Genomic DNA, 17,540 nt, shown 5'->3' with positions numbered 1-17,540 from the left:
GCCTCTCCCTCTGCTTGTGTTTCTGCTCTCGCTGTTTCTCTCTCTGTCAAATAAATACATAAAATGGTTATTTAAAAAAACAGAACTACCATTTGATCCAGTAATTCCACTACTGGGTATTTACCCAAAGAAAACTAAAATGCTAGTTTGAAAAGATATGTGCACCCCTACATTTATTACAGCATTTTTTTAAAGATTTTAATTATGTATTTGATGGAGAGAGGGAGAGAGCACACAAGCAGGGGGAGTGGCAGGCAGAGGGAGAGGGAGAAGCAGGCTCCCTATTGAGGCAGAGAGCCCGATGTGCAGCTCAATCCCAGGATCCTGGGATCATGACTTGAGCTGGAGGCAGAGGCTTAACCAACCGAGCCACCTAGGCGTCCCTACTGCAGTATTATTTACAATTATGTAAATTGCCAAGATATGGAAGCAATCCAAGTGTCCATTCTGTTCATAGATGAATGGATAAAGATGATAGGGGTGTGTGTGTGTGTGTGTGTGTGTGTGTGTGTATGTAATGGAATACTAACCATTAAAAAAATGAGATCTTGCCATTTGTAACAACATGGATGGAACTAGAGGGTATAATATTAAGGGAAATAAGTCAATCAGAAAAAGACAAATATCATATAATTTTGCTCATATGTGGAATTTAAGAAACAAAACAAAGAAAAAGAGACAGAAGAAAACAGATTTTAAAATACAGAGAACTAAATAAATAAATAAATAAAATACAGAGAACAAATTTGTGGATATGAGAGGGAGATGTTGGGGGAGGGGTGAAGTATAAAGATAAAGAGTATTGAGTACACTTATCCTGATAAGCTCTGAGTAATGTATAGGCTTTTTCAATCATTATATTATACACCTGCAACTAACATATGTATGTTAATTATACTTCAATATGAAGAAGAAAAAATAAATAGGGGCACCTGGTTGGCTCAGTTGGTAGAACATGTGACTCTATCTCAAGGAGATGAGTTCAGGCCCCAACATGGGGTGTAGCACTCACTTTAAAAAAAAAAAAAGTAAGTGGTCCTAAAAATTAAAGTCTATTTTTCAAAAATCCTCTATGTATACATATAGTTATATTTATCCATAGATATGTGTGTGAGTGTTGAGAAAGAGGTGGATCCTGGTCACATCAAGGGGGTGGAAATGGAGGCAGGTGGGAAGAGATTATTTAGATTTGTTTCATTTGTGGGTTTTGGTTTGTTTGTGGGGTTTTTTTGAGATTTATTTATTTATTTGAGAGAGAGAGAGCATGTGTGCGGCGGAGGTGGCAAAGGGAGGGGGAAAAGAGAAGTTTTGACAAAGTCCCTCCTGAGCATGGAGCCTAAGGCTGGACTTGATATCAGGACCCTGACATCACGATCTGAGCAGAAAACAAGAGTCGGACGCTTAACCGACTGAGCCACTCACTTGCCCCAGATTTGTTTCACTTGTTAAAACAAGTATGTACAGTAGTGCTTCTGAAATTTAGAAATACATATTTTAAAATAGTAATACCATACATACATGTATATATATCATATATATATGATGTATACACCTTAAGAAGTCTATTAAAACGAGGGATTTTGTCTCAATGACTCTATGGATACTCCCATGTTGCCCTTCTGTGCCACATGTGTAAATCACATGATAGTCACCTCACCATTCTCTTTTGGAAATTTATCTCGGTAAAAGAACATTTCACTGAACCTAGAGTCAGGAAAAGAAAGGCATCCCTTATAAAGGTAGGACTCTTCAGTTCTTTGTCTGCTTTTAAAAATTGCATTTATTTGGGGGCCCCTGGGTGGCTCAGTGGGTTAAGCCTCAGCTCAGGTCATGATCTCAGGGTCCTGGGATACAGCCCTACATCGGTCTCTCTGCTCAGCAGGGAGCCTGCTTCTCCCCTCCCCAATCTCCCTGCTCTGCCTACTTGTGATCTCTCTCTCTGTCAAATAAATAAATAAAATCTTTAAAATAAAATAAATAAAAATTGTATTTATTTGTGTTCGAATTATACTTACAGTATTATTACTAAAAATATCTTGGGGTGTCTGGCTGGCTCAGTTGGTAGAACGTGCAACTCTTGATTTCGGGGCCCATGTTGGGTGTAGAGATTACTTAAAAATAAAAAATCTTGTAAAAGATAACAAAACTAGGGGCGCCTGGGTGGCTCAGTGGGCTAAAGCCTCTGCCTTCGGCTCAGGCCATGATCCCAGGGTCCTGGGATCGAGTCCTTCATCGGGCTCTCTGCTCAGCAAGGAGCCTGCTTCCTCCTCTCTCTCTGCCTACCTCTCTGCCTACTTCTGATCTCTGTCTGTCAAATAAATAAATAAAATCTTTAAAAAAAAGATAACAAAACTAAACTAAAAAATAAAAATGTCTCCTTGTAGACAGTTTGGAACAAACAAAAAATATAAGGAAAACAACATAAAACACCCACAACCCCACCATCCACTATCATCATTTTTGTCTGTTTCCTTATGGGTCTTCTTTCAATGCACATGTATTAGTTTATATTTAATTTTTTTTCTTATTACGAAAGTAATAAATATTCACTACAGAAACTTTAGAAAACAGATACACAAAAAGAAGAAAATGAAGATCATATGTAGCCTACAGACATCTTCTTCTGCATTTAATTTTTCTCTACACCAAACTGGAGATCATTGGGAGTATTGGGGGGGTTGGAACTTTTACTTTTTTTTTTTTTTTTTTTTTTTTTTTTTATTTGACAGAGAGAAATCACAAGTAGATGGAGAGGCAGGCAGAGAGAGAGAGAGGGAAGCAGGCTCTCAGCAGAGAGCCCGATGTGGGACTCGATCCCAGGACTCCGAGATCATGACCTGAGCCGAAGGCAGTGGCTTAACCCACTGAGCCACCCAGGCGCCCCGGAACTTTTACTTTTAGTTAAAATATAGTTCCATACAATATTATATTCATTGCAGATATACAACGCAGTAATTCAACAATTCCATACATTATGAATTGTAATTACGGCCTATTGCCAAAGTTATTACAGTATTACTGACTATATTCCCTATGCTGTAGTTTTCTTCACCATGACTTACTTATTTTATCACTGGAAGTTTGTACCTCTTAACCCCTTTCTCTCTGGCAACCACCAGGGAATCATTCTTCAAAACCAATTTTGTACCCCTATTTCTTTGAACTCAATATTACATCATGAACACTTTTTCTCTTCATTAACAATTTTGGTTCATTAGAATCCCTGTGGGGAAATACTTCTGGAGTTCAACTCTCATTCAAGCAGTTATTAACTGAGCACTTAGTCTGTGCTATTATCAGAAACCACCCAACATATTACCTGGCCCAATAGAGTTTACACTTTGGTAGGGGAGACAGAAAAAACCAAACACACAAATCAATGTATGATCACAATTTGGAGAACCTGTTCTGAAGGAGATAAAGAGGGTGCAGTGATAAAAACAATAGTCAGGGGCGCCTGGGTGGCTCAGTGGGCTAAGCTGTTGCCTTCGGCTCAGGTCATGATCTCAGGGTCCTGGGACCGAGTCCCGCATCAGGCTCTCTGCTCAGCAGGGAGCCTGCTTCCTCCTCTCTCTCTCTGCCTCTCTTCCTACTTGTGATCTCTCTGTGTCAAATAAATAATTTAAAAAAAAAAAAAGCAAAAAACAATAGTCAGGGTACGATTTGTTTGGATAGTCCAGGGAAGCTTTGTAAGGACTTGAATTTTAAGCTGAGACCTGAAACCAAGAGGAGGCAGGGGTAGGTTTTGGAGCTAGCAAGGGAATAACTCTCTAGGTATATCTGGAAGCCAATGAAGTAAAGATATTTAATCCAAGTTCCTGCCAAAAGCAGCAGCATCTCTGGAGCCAGAACATAACTTCTAACTCCCCACCCAAAGCTCTCTGCCTTTGACCTCTCTGCCTGTGGCCTCTGCTGTGCTGAGGAAGGGACAACCAAGGCTGGCATCATGGGTGTGCCACCCATGCAGTCCCACAGGGCTCCTCATCCAGAAGGGCCTTGAGCTTGAGACGTATGGCCCTGCTGTCACCATCTTGAAATTCTTTTTTTTTTTTTTTAAGATTTTATTTATTCCCACCCCCACAGCATGGGAGTTCAGCAAGACTCAAAGCAAGTACAAGGTAGATGGGTTACTCACAGACTGAGTAAGTGGGGGCACAGCTCTGGAGGACAAGACTTCCATTTGAATCAGAAGAACACAGAAAGAAGTCACTAGTGTTCTGAGAAACATGAATTACTGGGACGCCTGGGTGGCTCAGTGCGTTAAGCATCTGCCTTTGGCTTAGGTCATGATCCTGGGGTTGAGTTCCACCTCAGGCTCCCCACTGGGCAGGGAGTCTGCTTCTGTCTCTGCCCCTCCCCCTCCTCGCACTCACGTGCTCACTCTCTCTCTCTCAAATAAATAAAATCTTTTTTTTTTTTAAGATTTTATTTATTTATTTGACAGACAGAGATCAGAAGTAGGCAGAGAGGCAGGCAGAGAGAGAGAGAGGAGGAAGCAGGCTCCCCGCGGAGCGGACAGCCCGATGCGGGGCTCGATCCCAGGACCCTGGGACCATAACCCGAGCCAAAGGCAGAGGCTTTAACCCACTGAGCCACCCAGGCGCCCCTCAAATAAATATAATCTTAAAAAAAAAAAAAAGACCAATACGAATGACCGAAGAATCCTGTTGTATTCTTTCTTACTCACATGCCTTCTCCACATCAATAAACTACTTATGCCCCAAATGCCAGAACAAAAAGGAAAGATAGGATAACCGATGGCTGCTTTTCCTTTCAGTCTGTCCCCACTCACGGGTGAGCTGAGAGTACTGGTAAAATGGACATGTATCAAGAACTGAAATAAAAACAGTCGAATTTGATTTGTGCAGCATTTCCCGGCAGCAGCAAGAACAAAACACAAATGCACCTACTTGTTACAAAATGCAAACTGTGTAAATCTGGTGATTCCACACATGAGTTCAATTCTCTTATATTGGGGTGCCTTGGTGGCTTAGTGGGTTAAGCATCTGCCTCTGGCTCGGGTCGTGATACCAGGGTCCCAGGGTCCTGGGATCGAGCCCCAGGTCAGGCTCCCTGCTCAGCAGGGATCCTGCTTCTCTCTCTCTCTCTGCTGATCCCCCTGCTTGTGCTCTCTCTCAAACAAACAAATAAAATCTTTTTTTTTTAATTCTCTTATATCTTTTGCATTTGAAACAGGCTTAGCATGTGATAAACTTCAACGGTTAAATTCATACTAATGACAACATTTTATTTTTTCTTTTCTGAGGAGGCCATAACTAACAAATAAATAACACCTAAGAAATGAGAAGTGGCGAGAGACCGCAGAAGAAAGGAAAAAGCTGTACCTGTTACTACTTTTAACAATCCTTTTCTCTGCTTTTTGTCCAAGGAAACCCACATTTTCATTTTGCATGGGATCCCACAAATTATATAGCCAGCCCTGGGGGCAGCCAAGATCCAAGAAATCCTAGGATCTCTGTCTCTGAGTGAGGCGCTCAAGGTAAACACACACACAGAGCAAATAAACAACTGAGCTGAGACACCAGCACCATTTTCCTGGCTTGAGTACAAGCCAAGATTAGCAGCAGCCTGTGCCTAGACATGTTAAAAGCTGAGAGATAGGGAGCACCTTTTTGCCTGCTACATGGGATGCTGCCCGATTCATGAGAAAACAAAAAAAAAAGTTGATGTGCAACTTTTTAAAATCCGCCTTTGTCTATTTTCCTCTGAGTTTTTAAAATGTGTTTTGAAAATCTGAACAGAAACACACACTCTCTGTAGTTAATTCAGATAATATCTGATGAATATGAGAAAATGTCCCTTTGCTGCTCACTAGAATTCCCACTCCTCCCAGAAGAATCAGCGGCTAACCTGTGGTTCTGGGCCCTTTTCCAGAGAGGGGGTGACTGAGGCTCAGAGAGAGGATGTGAGCTGTCCACACTGACCCAGCTGGTACAGGGAAGAGACAGGTCTTACATCAAGAGAGGTCTGTCTCCCGTATTGTGTGTGCTCCCCTCATGCCTTCAGCCGAACCATTAATTCCACAACAAGCTAACACAGACCCCGGAGAGCATCACGAGTGTGTCTGGCCTAGATTCCTCTCCGTAATGACGGGTCTCCATGGCTGCTTGGGAAATCCCAACCGGATATTAATTTCACCACTGTCAATGGCCTTCGTAAGATTTTTGCTTTAAAAAATGATGATTCAGAGTAAGGAGATCAAGTACATTATTAGTTCCTGTGATCTTGCCTCTCAGATGAATTCATGCAATTTAGTGTCTCCTAATGCAGTCAGATGGAAGTTCCAAAGCAGCTGTGTCGGAAATAACAGATTTCTAAATGAGCTTGACGGATATAAACACCATAATGGGGGCAGGGGGGCGGATCTCCTGAGCAGAGATGATCTTTGATAGTCTTTGGACGGTCAGGCCCTGGCACAGCTCAAGGTAGATGTTCAATATGTTGGCCAAATTGAATTAGTCACTGTGTGCAAAGGTTTCTAATCCTGGTGTCCTTGAAATGAAAAGACGCCCTGGTTTTTCTGGGGCTTCAAGAGAAGATAATGAAGCGAGCGCCTCATTTATGAAGATGCTTTCAGGCTTAGCAGTGCCAACATGATATAATTGCATCAGGAAGAACTATCATCTTGTGAGGCATCTGACCAGCTCATAACAATCCACATATTCCAAGAACTGCCCTCTCCCCACGTATGAGCCAGGGGGAATATGTGATAGGACATGATCCTTCCCCTGTCTCCTAGCCACATGCATGTCTCCTAGCCACTGCTGCATGACGGATCTGAGCTGCACCCATCCAATTCTCTGTCCAAGGGATTCAGCATTGGGCTCGGCAGTTCTAGTCAGTTACTAGTGTGGCTGGGATGGAAATTTTTGAGAAGTCGATCTCTAGAGGGCAAGGATGCTCAAGGGGAAAGAAGAAACAAGAACCAGCTCCTGGCAGCTTTGTTAGTACCATCCTGCCTTTGACCCCAGCTGACTGGACCCACATGGCAGCAGATCCAAGTCTGGCCAGTTAGTCTTTCCCCTAGGAATTTGGTGAGAGGTCCCATCTCTCTGTGTGCTAGAACTACACGTGTGACACTGGGAAGCTGGGGGCAGACATGCTCTCTTTCCCCAAAAAGACCAGAAAAGCAGAGTAACTGGTCTGCAGCCTGAGAAAAGCATGTTGGAGATAAATGCCAGAGTGAAAGGACTACTTCAGTACCCAGAGTGTTCTTGTCCTTCCTTCTGGACCTTCTGAGATTCCGTTTTGTTCTAGGAAACATCCTAGTGTCTTCCAATAGAGTTTTTTATTTACCAAGTTTGAGTTGACTTTGTTACCTGCACCCAAAAGAGCTCTACCTCTGTTTAATTCCAGCCCTCTGAGGCCCCATTAATTTTGGGTTCAGTAAGACGTGACAGTGCCCTTCCAGTAAATTCCTATTCTGTTCACTTAAGCTTTTTAAAATAGATCTTTGGGGGCACCTGGGTGGCTCAGTCATTAAGTGTCTGCCTTCGGCTTGGGTCATGATCCCAGAGTCCTGGGATCAAGACCCGCATCGGGCTCTGTGCTCAGCGGAGATCCTGCTTCTCCCTCTCCCACTCCCCCTGCCTGTGTTCCCTCTCTTGCTTTATCTCTCTCTCTCTTTCAAACAAATAAATAAAATCTTAAAAAAAAATAGATCTTTGCTTCCAAAAGAGCTTGACTAAAACAACACATTTGTATCAATGTAGGTATTGACATATGCCCATATGTTTGTGGAAATCAATTTTGGACAAAACTCCCCCTGCCCTATTACAAGATGTCGCCTCACGTCTGTTTCCACTGGCCTCTCTGCACCTTGCACAATCTTTAGATGCCACATGTGCATGGCTAGGGGAACGCAGGATGTGACTGAGAGGTTTCCCTTAAGAAAGCAAAGAATAGGACTCGGGAGGATCTGGGTTTGCTTCTTAGCTTTAGGTTTTGGGCAAGCCCTAGGTCCCCTTCTAATCTTAGTCTGTGCATCTGTAAAATGGGAATAACAGTCCTCACTTTACTGATCACAGCAGTTGTTGGGTGATAACAGAGTATTAACGATTCGATGGTATAAAGAAGTTATTTTATAATGACCACAAAATGAATACATGATTATGTAGAAAATTCTGAAAATAAAGAATAACATGAAAAGAGAAGTAGAGGGGCACCTGAGTGGCTCAGTCTGTTAAGCATCTGCCTCCAGCTCAGTCATGATCCCAGGGTCCTGAGATCAAGGCCCAAGTGGAGCTCCCTGCTCACTGAGGGAGGGGTCTGCTTCTCCCTCTGCCTCTGCCCTTCTTCCCTGCTTGTGTTCTCTCCCTCTGTCAATAAATAAATAAAACCTTTTTTAAAAAGGGCGGGGGGGAGTAGAAAAGAAATTTTGCCTGTAATTCTGCCCCTGACTAAATGCCCTAAGTTAGGTCTTTTTTTTTTTTTCTTTTTGTCTGACAAAATTAGAATCCTACTGTTTTGTGGGAAGGGGTAACCTAAGGGCACCTGGGTGACTCAGTCTGTTAAGCAACTGCCTTTAGCTCAGATCATGATCAGAGGTCCTGGGCTGGAGCTTCAGCACCTGCTCCCTGCTCAGTGGGGAGTCTGCTTCTTCCTCTGCCCCTGTCCGCTCTGCTCATACTCTCAAATACATAAACAAAATCTTAAGAGAAAAAAAAAAGGAAAGTGTAACCTACTCTTTCAGCTCAGCAACAATTTGAAGTATTTTCCAGAATTCTTCTACTTCATCTTTAACAGCTGCATGGGATTTCCTCCCACAGCTGAATCTTATTTTCACAACTATTCGCCTTTCACTGCAAGACCCCATCCTGGACACTGATGCAGCTTAATGGTGGGAGAGGTCAAAGCTACTGGAATAGAAGATAGAGATCAAGAAGGACTTCACTGCATTTGAATTTTGAGTGTGTTTGTGAATATCTTGCCTATTCAAATGAATAGATGGACGAATGTTTTCAGAGTGGAGTTGAAATCTGAGCCAACTATTGAAAAAAAAAAAAAAAGAAGGATTTTTTTTTTTTTTTTTAAGAAGAGAAAAATGGAGGGAAGTGGAGTTCCTATAGGAAATCAAGCAAGGCAAAGGTGAGAAACACAAGTGGATCAGGGGACAGATTTATTTATCTTGTAAAAGGGCTAACATCAGGAGCTGGCAAGTGACAAAGCCAGAATTTGAACCCAGGCCTGTCTGAGTGCTCACTAGTAACCACTATCCCTTTATAGACCACTCTGTGTCTGCAAAATGGTGACATTGAACTAGATGACTAAGGCTCAGTCCAAGCTTACTACCCGTGAATCCAAGTTCTGACCTACAGTTTGTCTGCCACCTGGGTCTAATGGATTAGATAAGTCTTCCAAAGCTGAAGGACTCTGCAGAAACTTCTAGAAATTTCTAAGAAAGATCTGAGTTTGTGTGAGGCTACCAGGGACTTATCTGAAGGCCCAAGCCCCATCTTAGAGCACTTATATGGTGGGAGTACCGCCTGCAGGCTCAAGGCACTTGACCTCACTGCCCAAGGTGATATATTACATACTATTGGCAGAGAAAGGCCCCCCTGGGAATCCCGGGAGCAATTTCCAGGCATATAAAATGGCAAACTAAGTGAGAGGACTGTGAGAAGAGTCATCCCAGGGATGATAAATTGGGAGCTGGAGGCCCACTTTGGCCCAGAGGCCTGTTACATTTGGCCAGCACAATGCTTATTGAAAAGTTTGGACTAGTTACCAAACATTTAAAAATGAGAGATTTTCATATTTCTAGATTTTCATGAAAACAGGAAGACTTGACAATAGTGGGCCTACATTCCCATGGTTGGCTAGACTCTGACTGCCCTTTTCTGTGGTACCTTCCTAAGCCCTAGAGTCCCCAGTGGGCCCATACACTTCACCAGGTTCCCTTGGGGCCTGGAGGAATGTGAGTTTGCCCACAATGTTTTACAAGATGAGGAAACTGAATCCTAGAGACAAAAAGGGATTCAGCTGGGGTCACAAAGACTGGAGACTATAGCTAGTTTCCGGGGTACAATTCCCAGTTCTGTGTTTCTTTAGGAGAACAAGCTATGAACCAGAAAACCAGGACTCCTCAAGCTTGAGGTGAAAGTCAAAAGCCTACTATATGCCACGGGCCTCAGAGAGAATGGAACAACAGTTCCCTCTATAACCCACCACCCCCTCCCCTCCACCCAGGTTTGGGAATCACCTGGCATTAGAATATGCTACATTCTCACTCAGAATGGTTTAGAAAAGAAATATCCTGGGCTTTCTCCTTTAGCATTCGTAATGTGTCAATGGCATCCTGTAGGAAGCTTGCCCTGCTCCCCTAGACTGGGTTTTTTCACACCTGACGTGAGTTTTAATCCTGGTTTCCTTCATCAAAGGACTTAACACTGAATTGCAAGCAAGAACAACAAGATGGCTACCATTTGCTTACACATTTACAATGTGCATAATAATATTCTCATTAATTCCCCATGAATCTCCAGGTTCTGGGAAGTAAAGTAAATTTACCCCAAATCCCACAGCTGGAAGTGGGTTCAGACCTTCCTGTCTGACAGGAAACTGATGCTCTTCCTATTTTCGATCCCTCAGTGACTAGAAATGGATTTTCAGAACCAAGTGAGACCTGAAGTCCTGAGGATGTGGGTTTACTCTATTACCTTGGCTTTCCAGGTTCCCCACGTGAATCTTGAAATGTCAGGTTTGTATAGATCAGGGCTGGGAAGTCATCCCAGGAAGGAACCTCAAAAAGCTTGGCAATATTTTTGTAAATGTGAACCATGAATCATAAACTTCTGCTTGTATCCCCAACCTATCCTTGTCCTAGTGTGGGATTGAGGTGGGTGACCGCTAACTGGTTTGGATTGACACCCCAAACTCCTAAGCCATAGTCTATGCCAGGAACCATTCTGCATTTTCATGGTGTGGTTGTGCTCAGACAATGAGCTCAGAAGGAGCCGCTAGTTGGATCACACAGCACCCCGAATCCTCGGCTTTTTTAAAAGCTTAACTCAATCCAAGCACCATCACCTTTGTTGATGCAAATGGCCCGCCCTGTTGGACATTTAGATGGTTTCTGGTTTTTTAAATTTTATTTTATTTTATTTATTTGACAGAGAGCGCACACAAGCAGGGAAAGTCGGAAAGAGAAGCAGACTCCCCACTGAGCAGGGAGCCCAACACGGGGCTCAATCCCAGGACTCTGGGATCACGACCTGAGCCAAAGGCAGACACTTAATGACTGAGCCACCCAGGCACCCCTGGTTTCCATTTTTCATCAGTAGAAACGGTGCTCCAGTGAACACTCTTGAACCTACAACGTCGTGAAGCACAACTGTGCTTATTTCATCAGATTCCTACAAGAGAAATTGCTGGGTTAAAAGGTAAGTGTATTTCTTAGACTTCTAAAACGTCTCCAGACCGCTTTCCAGAAAGTTGCCCCAGTGTACCCTACGAGGAGCGTGATATGAGAACACTGGGTCCTTCCTTCTAGGCCATCGCCAGCCAGAGTGACAGGTCGCAAAATATTTGATACCTTGACAGCCAAAAATGATTTTTCTTGTGTTCATGCAACAAATATTGATGAGAGCCACACACCGTGCTAAGCAATGGAGATGTTATGGGGTCAAGATAGTAGGAGACCTTGCCTTTGGAGACTCAGTCTAGTGGGAGGGAACACAACTTAAGTGGTCATTATTACCGCTTATTATTATTTATTATATATTATATTTATATTATTTATAATATATGTTATATATTATAATTATTATAAGGAGTAGTGGTGTCAGTGTTGCGGGAGCTCGGGGCCCTGCTGGAAATGCAGTAGGACTTAACTAGGAGTGTGTCTGGGGCAGCCTTTTTGAGGAAGCCGCATTTAAGCAGAGACCAATTAGTACGCTGGGAATAGTATTTAGCTTTTGTAGGCCATTTGTATTTCCTCTTTTGTGAGTTGTCTACTGGTGTCCTTTGCACATTTTTTTTCCTTTAGGGCTTTCTTTCTTTCTTTCTTTTTTAAGGATCTTATTTATTTATTTGACTGAGAGACTGCACAGGGAGGGGCAGGCAGAGGGAAAGAGAAGCAGGCTTCCCACTGAGCAAGGAGCCCTCAGGGCTCGATCCCAGGATGCTGGGATCAGGACCTGGGCCAAAGGCAGCCGCTTAATCCACTGAGCCACCCAGGGATCCCAATTATTTTTTTAAGATTTTATTTACCTTTAAAAAACGATTTTATTTATTTGACAAAGAGAGAGAGCATGCATGAGTGGGAGGAGGGGCAGAGGGCTAAGGAGAAGCAGACACTCCATTTAACAGGGAGCCCCAAGTGCAGCTTGATCCCAGGACCCTGAGATCATGACCTGATCTGAAGGTAGTCACTTAACTGACTGAGCACGCTGGTGCCCCTAGGGCATTCTTTTTTTTTTTTTTTTTTTTTAAGAAATTTTAAGTTTAAGTAAAATGCACATATAAAAAAGTCACCATTGTAACCATCTTAAAGTGTGCATATCAGGGCGCCTGGGTGGCTCTGTAGTTAAGCGGCTGCCTTCAGCTCAGGTCATGAACCTAGGGTCCTGGAATTGAGCCCTGCATCAGGCTCCCTGTTCAGTAGGGAACCTGCTTCTCCCTCTCCCTCTTCCTCTCTCCCCAATGGTGTGCGCGAGCACACGCACACTCTTCGACGAATAAATTAAATCTTAAAAAAAAAAAAAAAAAAACTGGGGCACCTGGGTGGCTCAGTGGGTTAAAGCCTCTGCCTTCAGCTCAGGTCATGCTCTCAGGGTCCTGGGATGGAGCCCCTGCATCGAGCTCTCTGCTCAGCGGGGAGCCTGCTTCCCCCTCTCTCTGTCTGCCTCTCTGCCTACTTGTGATCTCTGTCTGTCAAATAAATAAATAAAATCTTAAAAAAAAACCTGAACAATTTAGTGACATTTAAGTTCATTCACAATTTTCACAATTTATTTTGAAAAATGCCTAAAAAGAAGTAAAAGAAATATCCTGATTATTTTTTTTAACCCATCTTTAATAGCCCTGTTGACATTTAGGATATTAACTCTTTCCACAGCACCTTAACTCTCCTTTAGGGACAAAAAGGAAAATCTTCATAAATTTGAGTATAGACAATCTAGAACAGGGTGCTTGGGTGGCTCAGTCAGTTAAGCGTTGGCCTTCGGCTCAGGTCATGATCTTAGGGTCCTGGGATTGAGCCCCACATCCGGTTCCCTGCCCCTGGGGAGCCTGCTTCTCCCTCTCCTCCCTGCTCCTGCTCTCTCTTGCGCTCTCTCTCAAATAAATAAATTAAATTAAATTAAAAAGAAAGAAAATCTAGAGCAATTGTATAGGAGGATTTTTTCCCCTTTCTTGTTCCTGATTAACTGAAAAAGAGTTAAGGTCCTGATGGTGACACAGAGGCAGGAAATACTGCGGATGATAAGCCATGGCCCACAAGAGCACTGTCACCCCCGAAGACCACAGCACAGAGGGCCCTCGATAAAGTGGGGGCAGGAGGCAGGAGCTTCTGAGCCTGTACGTCTTGCAGGATCCGTGGTGAGGCTCAAAGAGAACAGGAAGAACACAAAAGGCAGATGATTCGCACACTCCTTCCAGTCACAAAGGAAACCCTAACTGTCAAGAGAAAGAAAAGAGGCCCAGGGTTCAGTGGGAAAAGCCTGGCTGTTAGAGTTAGGGAGGCCTGCACTCAATTTGGCCCCCATCCCTCACTGCTACAGGCTTGGATGAACCACCTAACTTCCCAGTTACCTCTAAAAGGGGGGCAGTCATCTTACCCTCAGAGGGAGGCTGGCAGGACTAGAGACACTGGCACAATTCACCCAGAGCTACACTGTGGGCAAGAAGCAGAGCTGGAACTTGAACTCTCGTCTGTTTGGCTCCAAACCCAGAGCTCTGCACCTGCACGAGGTACTGTGATTATACCACGAATAATCTTGCTATTGTTAAGAGAGCCGGACACAGTGGCACCTGGGTGGCTCAGTTGGTAAAGTCTGACACTTGATTTTGCCTCCCGCCATGATCTCAGGGCCATGGGATCAAGCCCCGTGTTTGGCTCCGCCCTCAGCGCATGTGCATTCTGCTTGTCCCTTTCTTTCTGCTCCTCCTTCCCCCCTTAAAAAGCAAGCAAACAAACAAACAATAACAACAACAACAAAACCAGAGAGAACCAGATACAGGTCGGCATTGAAAAAAGCGCTTGAAAGTGGGTTATCCTTGCATACCTTCCAGGCAAGGCCAATAAAGGCAAGTTGGGAAGTGTCCAACTGGCTCAGTTGGAAGAGCATGGGACGCTTGATGTCAGGGTTGTGAGTTCGAGTCCCACCTTGCGTGTAGAGATTACTAAAAAAATTGAGAACCTAAAAACCTGTTATCCTGCAGAAACGACAGTGTCTCTCTTCTGCGCTTGACTCTATCATCTCCTGCTCTAGGGTCCCTGGCTCATGGCCAATCATTCAACAAAGCCTGGCAGCAGGGGCACATGGGGAAGACCCCAGAAGCAAACCAAGGTCCAGGGGCCACTCTGTCTTATGCACGCTTTTGGCCATTACTCTCCCTTCCTTACCTGTCCAGTCCTCAGTTTCTCCATCTGTAAAATGGGAATCCCACAGCAGGCACCTCATAAGGGCGTTTTGAGAATTACAGAGGGTCAACTCAGTAATGCACTCAGAACCACGGCACAATGAATGTTCTCTGTTATTATCAACACCCTGTCCCTGCCCTCAGGGTACTTCAAAACGTGATGGGAAGAAAATATATTATTATGAGACAAGATTACAAAGATTACAAAATCGGACCCAACTGTATTCTTAAAAACCCCAAAATATTATATATATGTCAAAAGGGGAAAAAGCCAGAAGGAAATGTTGACAGTGCTTAACTCTTGGTGGTAAAATTACAGGAGATCTTTATTTTTCTTTGTGCTCTCTCGTCTTCTCTACATTTTTCTGCAATGCACATATTATTTGCAATCCAAGAAAAGAAAAAATGCTTTGTGAGAGCTGAGAGGAGCTATCACTTGGATCTGAGCTCGCAAGGATGCCCCAGGGGAAGTGGGATTTGAGCCGGCCTTGAAAAGATGGGAGAATTTAAAGAACTGGGGACGGGAGCCAGAAAAAAAAAATTTGTATTTCTTTGTGTTTTGTCTGTTTCCGTCCCTAGGCTGTGGGCTCCCAGGGGCACCATCCATGGTCTAGCTTGCTTACTGCCCTATCTCTAGCATCTAAAACAAAGAACTCCCAAACCTGGTGCTTAGTAGGTGCTCAGTAAATACGGATCTGGTGAGTGAGTAACTTTAACAGCTTCACTTAGCCTAGGAGACAAGGGTGCTCAGTTCCCTGTCCAGCTGGTGCACTGCCAAAACTGAGGTGCGTGGTTTCCATGGCAACAGAAGAGGGGCTGCTGGCCAGCAGCAGGAGGCAGATGCAAGAATTGTGAGCTCTGCATCTTTTCAGAGGTGCAGCCTGGAAACTGGGAACATGCAGTGGGCTCTTTCAACAAATGTTGAGGGAAAGGAAGGAGCTTCATAAATATGGTTAACTCAGTTCTTCACTGTATAGGTCTGTCAAAAATATCAATGAATGGGTAGTTTGGGTCTTTGAAACAGGTTGGGAGGCTCTTAGTGGGTGGAAGTCTAGGGACTCAGGAAAGATTGGTTCTAGTCTGGACCCTGCTGCGTGACCTTGGACAGCTTACTTAACCTCTCTGAGCCTCATGTTCATTTATAAAATAGGTTTGACCAACTCTAGAATTAGTTATAAAAAGATGTGTGTGGTAAGAATGTAAAATGGTACAACAGCTGTGAAACAGTTTGGTTTCTCAAAAAGTTAAACACAGAATTATCATATGACCCAGCACGCCTATCAGTAGGTAAATACCCAAGAGAATCGAAAACAGGTATTAAAACAAATACTTGCCTATGAATATTCAAAGCAGTGCTATTCACAATAGCCAAAAGACCACTAGTGTATGAATGGATAAAGATGGTATATCCATACAATGGAATTCAGCCATTAAAAGTTATGACATACTGGTTTGGCGCAGATGAACCTCAAAAAGCATGCTAAGTGAAAGAAGCCCAACTCAAAAGATCAGATGTGTATTAAAAAGATCCCATGTGGGGGCGCCTGGGTGGCTCAGTGGTTTGGGCTGCTGCCTTCGGCTCGGGTCATGATCTCAGGGTCCTGGGATTGAGCCCTGCATCGGGCTCCCTGCTCCGCAGGAAGCCTGCTTCCCTCTCTCTCTCTCTCTCTCTGCCTGCCTCTCTGCCTACTTGTGATCTCTGTCTTTCAAATAAATAAATAAAATCTTAAAAAAAAAAAAGATCCCATGTGTATTAAATAAAATACTGACAACAGGAAAATCCATAGAGATGTAATGTAGCGTGGTCATTGACAGGGGCTGGAAGTGGGGAGAGACTGCCTAATGGATATTCAATTTTCTTTCGGTGTAATGACATGTTTTGGAAGCTGATAGGGTATTGTTTTATAACATTATGAATATAATATGTGCTCCTAAATTACACACTCTAAAGTGATTTATTTTTGTTAGGTGAATTTTGCCTCAACTACAAAAAAAAAGGGAAAAAAATTGCCCTGTAAGCACACCCTGTTGCCTGGTTACAGAACGGAATCTTGGGAGCCTAAAAGATGAACAAAATTGAAGGACGAGTTAGAGATGAATTTGAGAGATCATCACAGCAGCCTTGCCCCCATCCCAATTATACTGCCAAGGTGACATGCAGCTGCAGCCAGGACTGAGATCTGGATCTGTCTCTGGCCACTCTTCCACGGTGGGATCCTGGGTCACCGACTCAAGCTCCCTGAGTCTTAAGCTTCCTATCTGCAGAACAGGGCTGATGCATCTTCAGTTACCCTCACTGCACTGTGCATGAGGGTCCAGAGAGCACTCTGATTCCATCTTCATTGGGCGAACCCTCTAAGATGAAGGCAATCACAGGACAGTCTCGGAAGCCCCGTACAATGAGAGCCAGTTCCTGGTTCATGAGGTACTCGTGTGGAAAGAGCACACGCGGGTTAACTGGTTGGATTTGTGGGGCCCTGGGCGAGTCACACATCTCCCTGTTTCTTCAGCAGTAGAATGTACTTACATCCACCTCAGAGAGACGATGTGTGTGTACCGTTAGCTCTCAATAATCAGATCCCTGTTCTCTTTATGGCTCTTGAATACAAATACTGCCAGCTCCTGCGATCCGCCCAAGAATCTCTGAGCTGTAGCTCAGAGGATAAGGCAACTCGTCCAAGATCACACAACTCATTTGGCTTTAGAACACAGATCTCCTGCCTCCAGATAAAGGAAACTTTCCTCAAGCCTCTAAGTTCTCCAACAGGCGTTTGGCGACTGCTACGCCAAAGAAAGGGCGGAGGTGTGTAAGGAGAGATCCACCATAGAATTAAGTGCTGTGTAGACGTGACCTTCGAATCCTCATCAATTCATGAGACAGGTGTTGCTGTCCCGGGTGTTTATATTAGGAAACTGACTCTGTTTAACAGAAGCTT

Source organism: Mustela putorius, unplaced genomic scaffold (assembly GCF_011764305.1).
Source record: "Mustela putorius furo isolate JIRA1106 unplaced genomic scaffold, ASM1176430v1.1 tig00000081_pilon_pilon_pilon, whole genome shotgun sequence".
Classification (NCBI taxonomy): Eukaryota; Metazoa; Chordata; class Mammalia; order Carnivora; family Mustelidae; genus Mustela; species Mustela putorius.
This window is presented reverse-complemented; position numbering follows the sequence as displayed.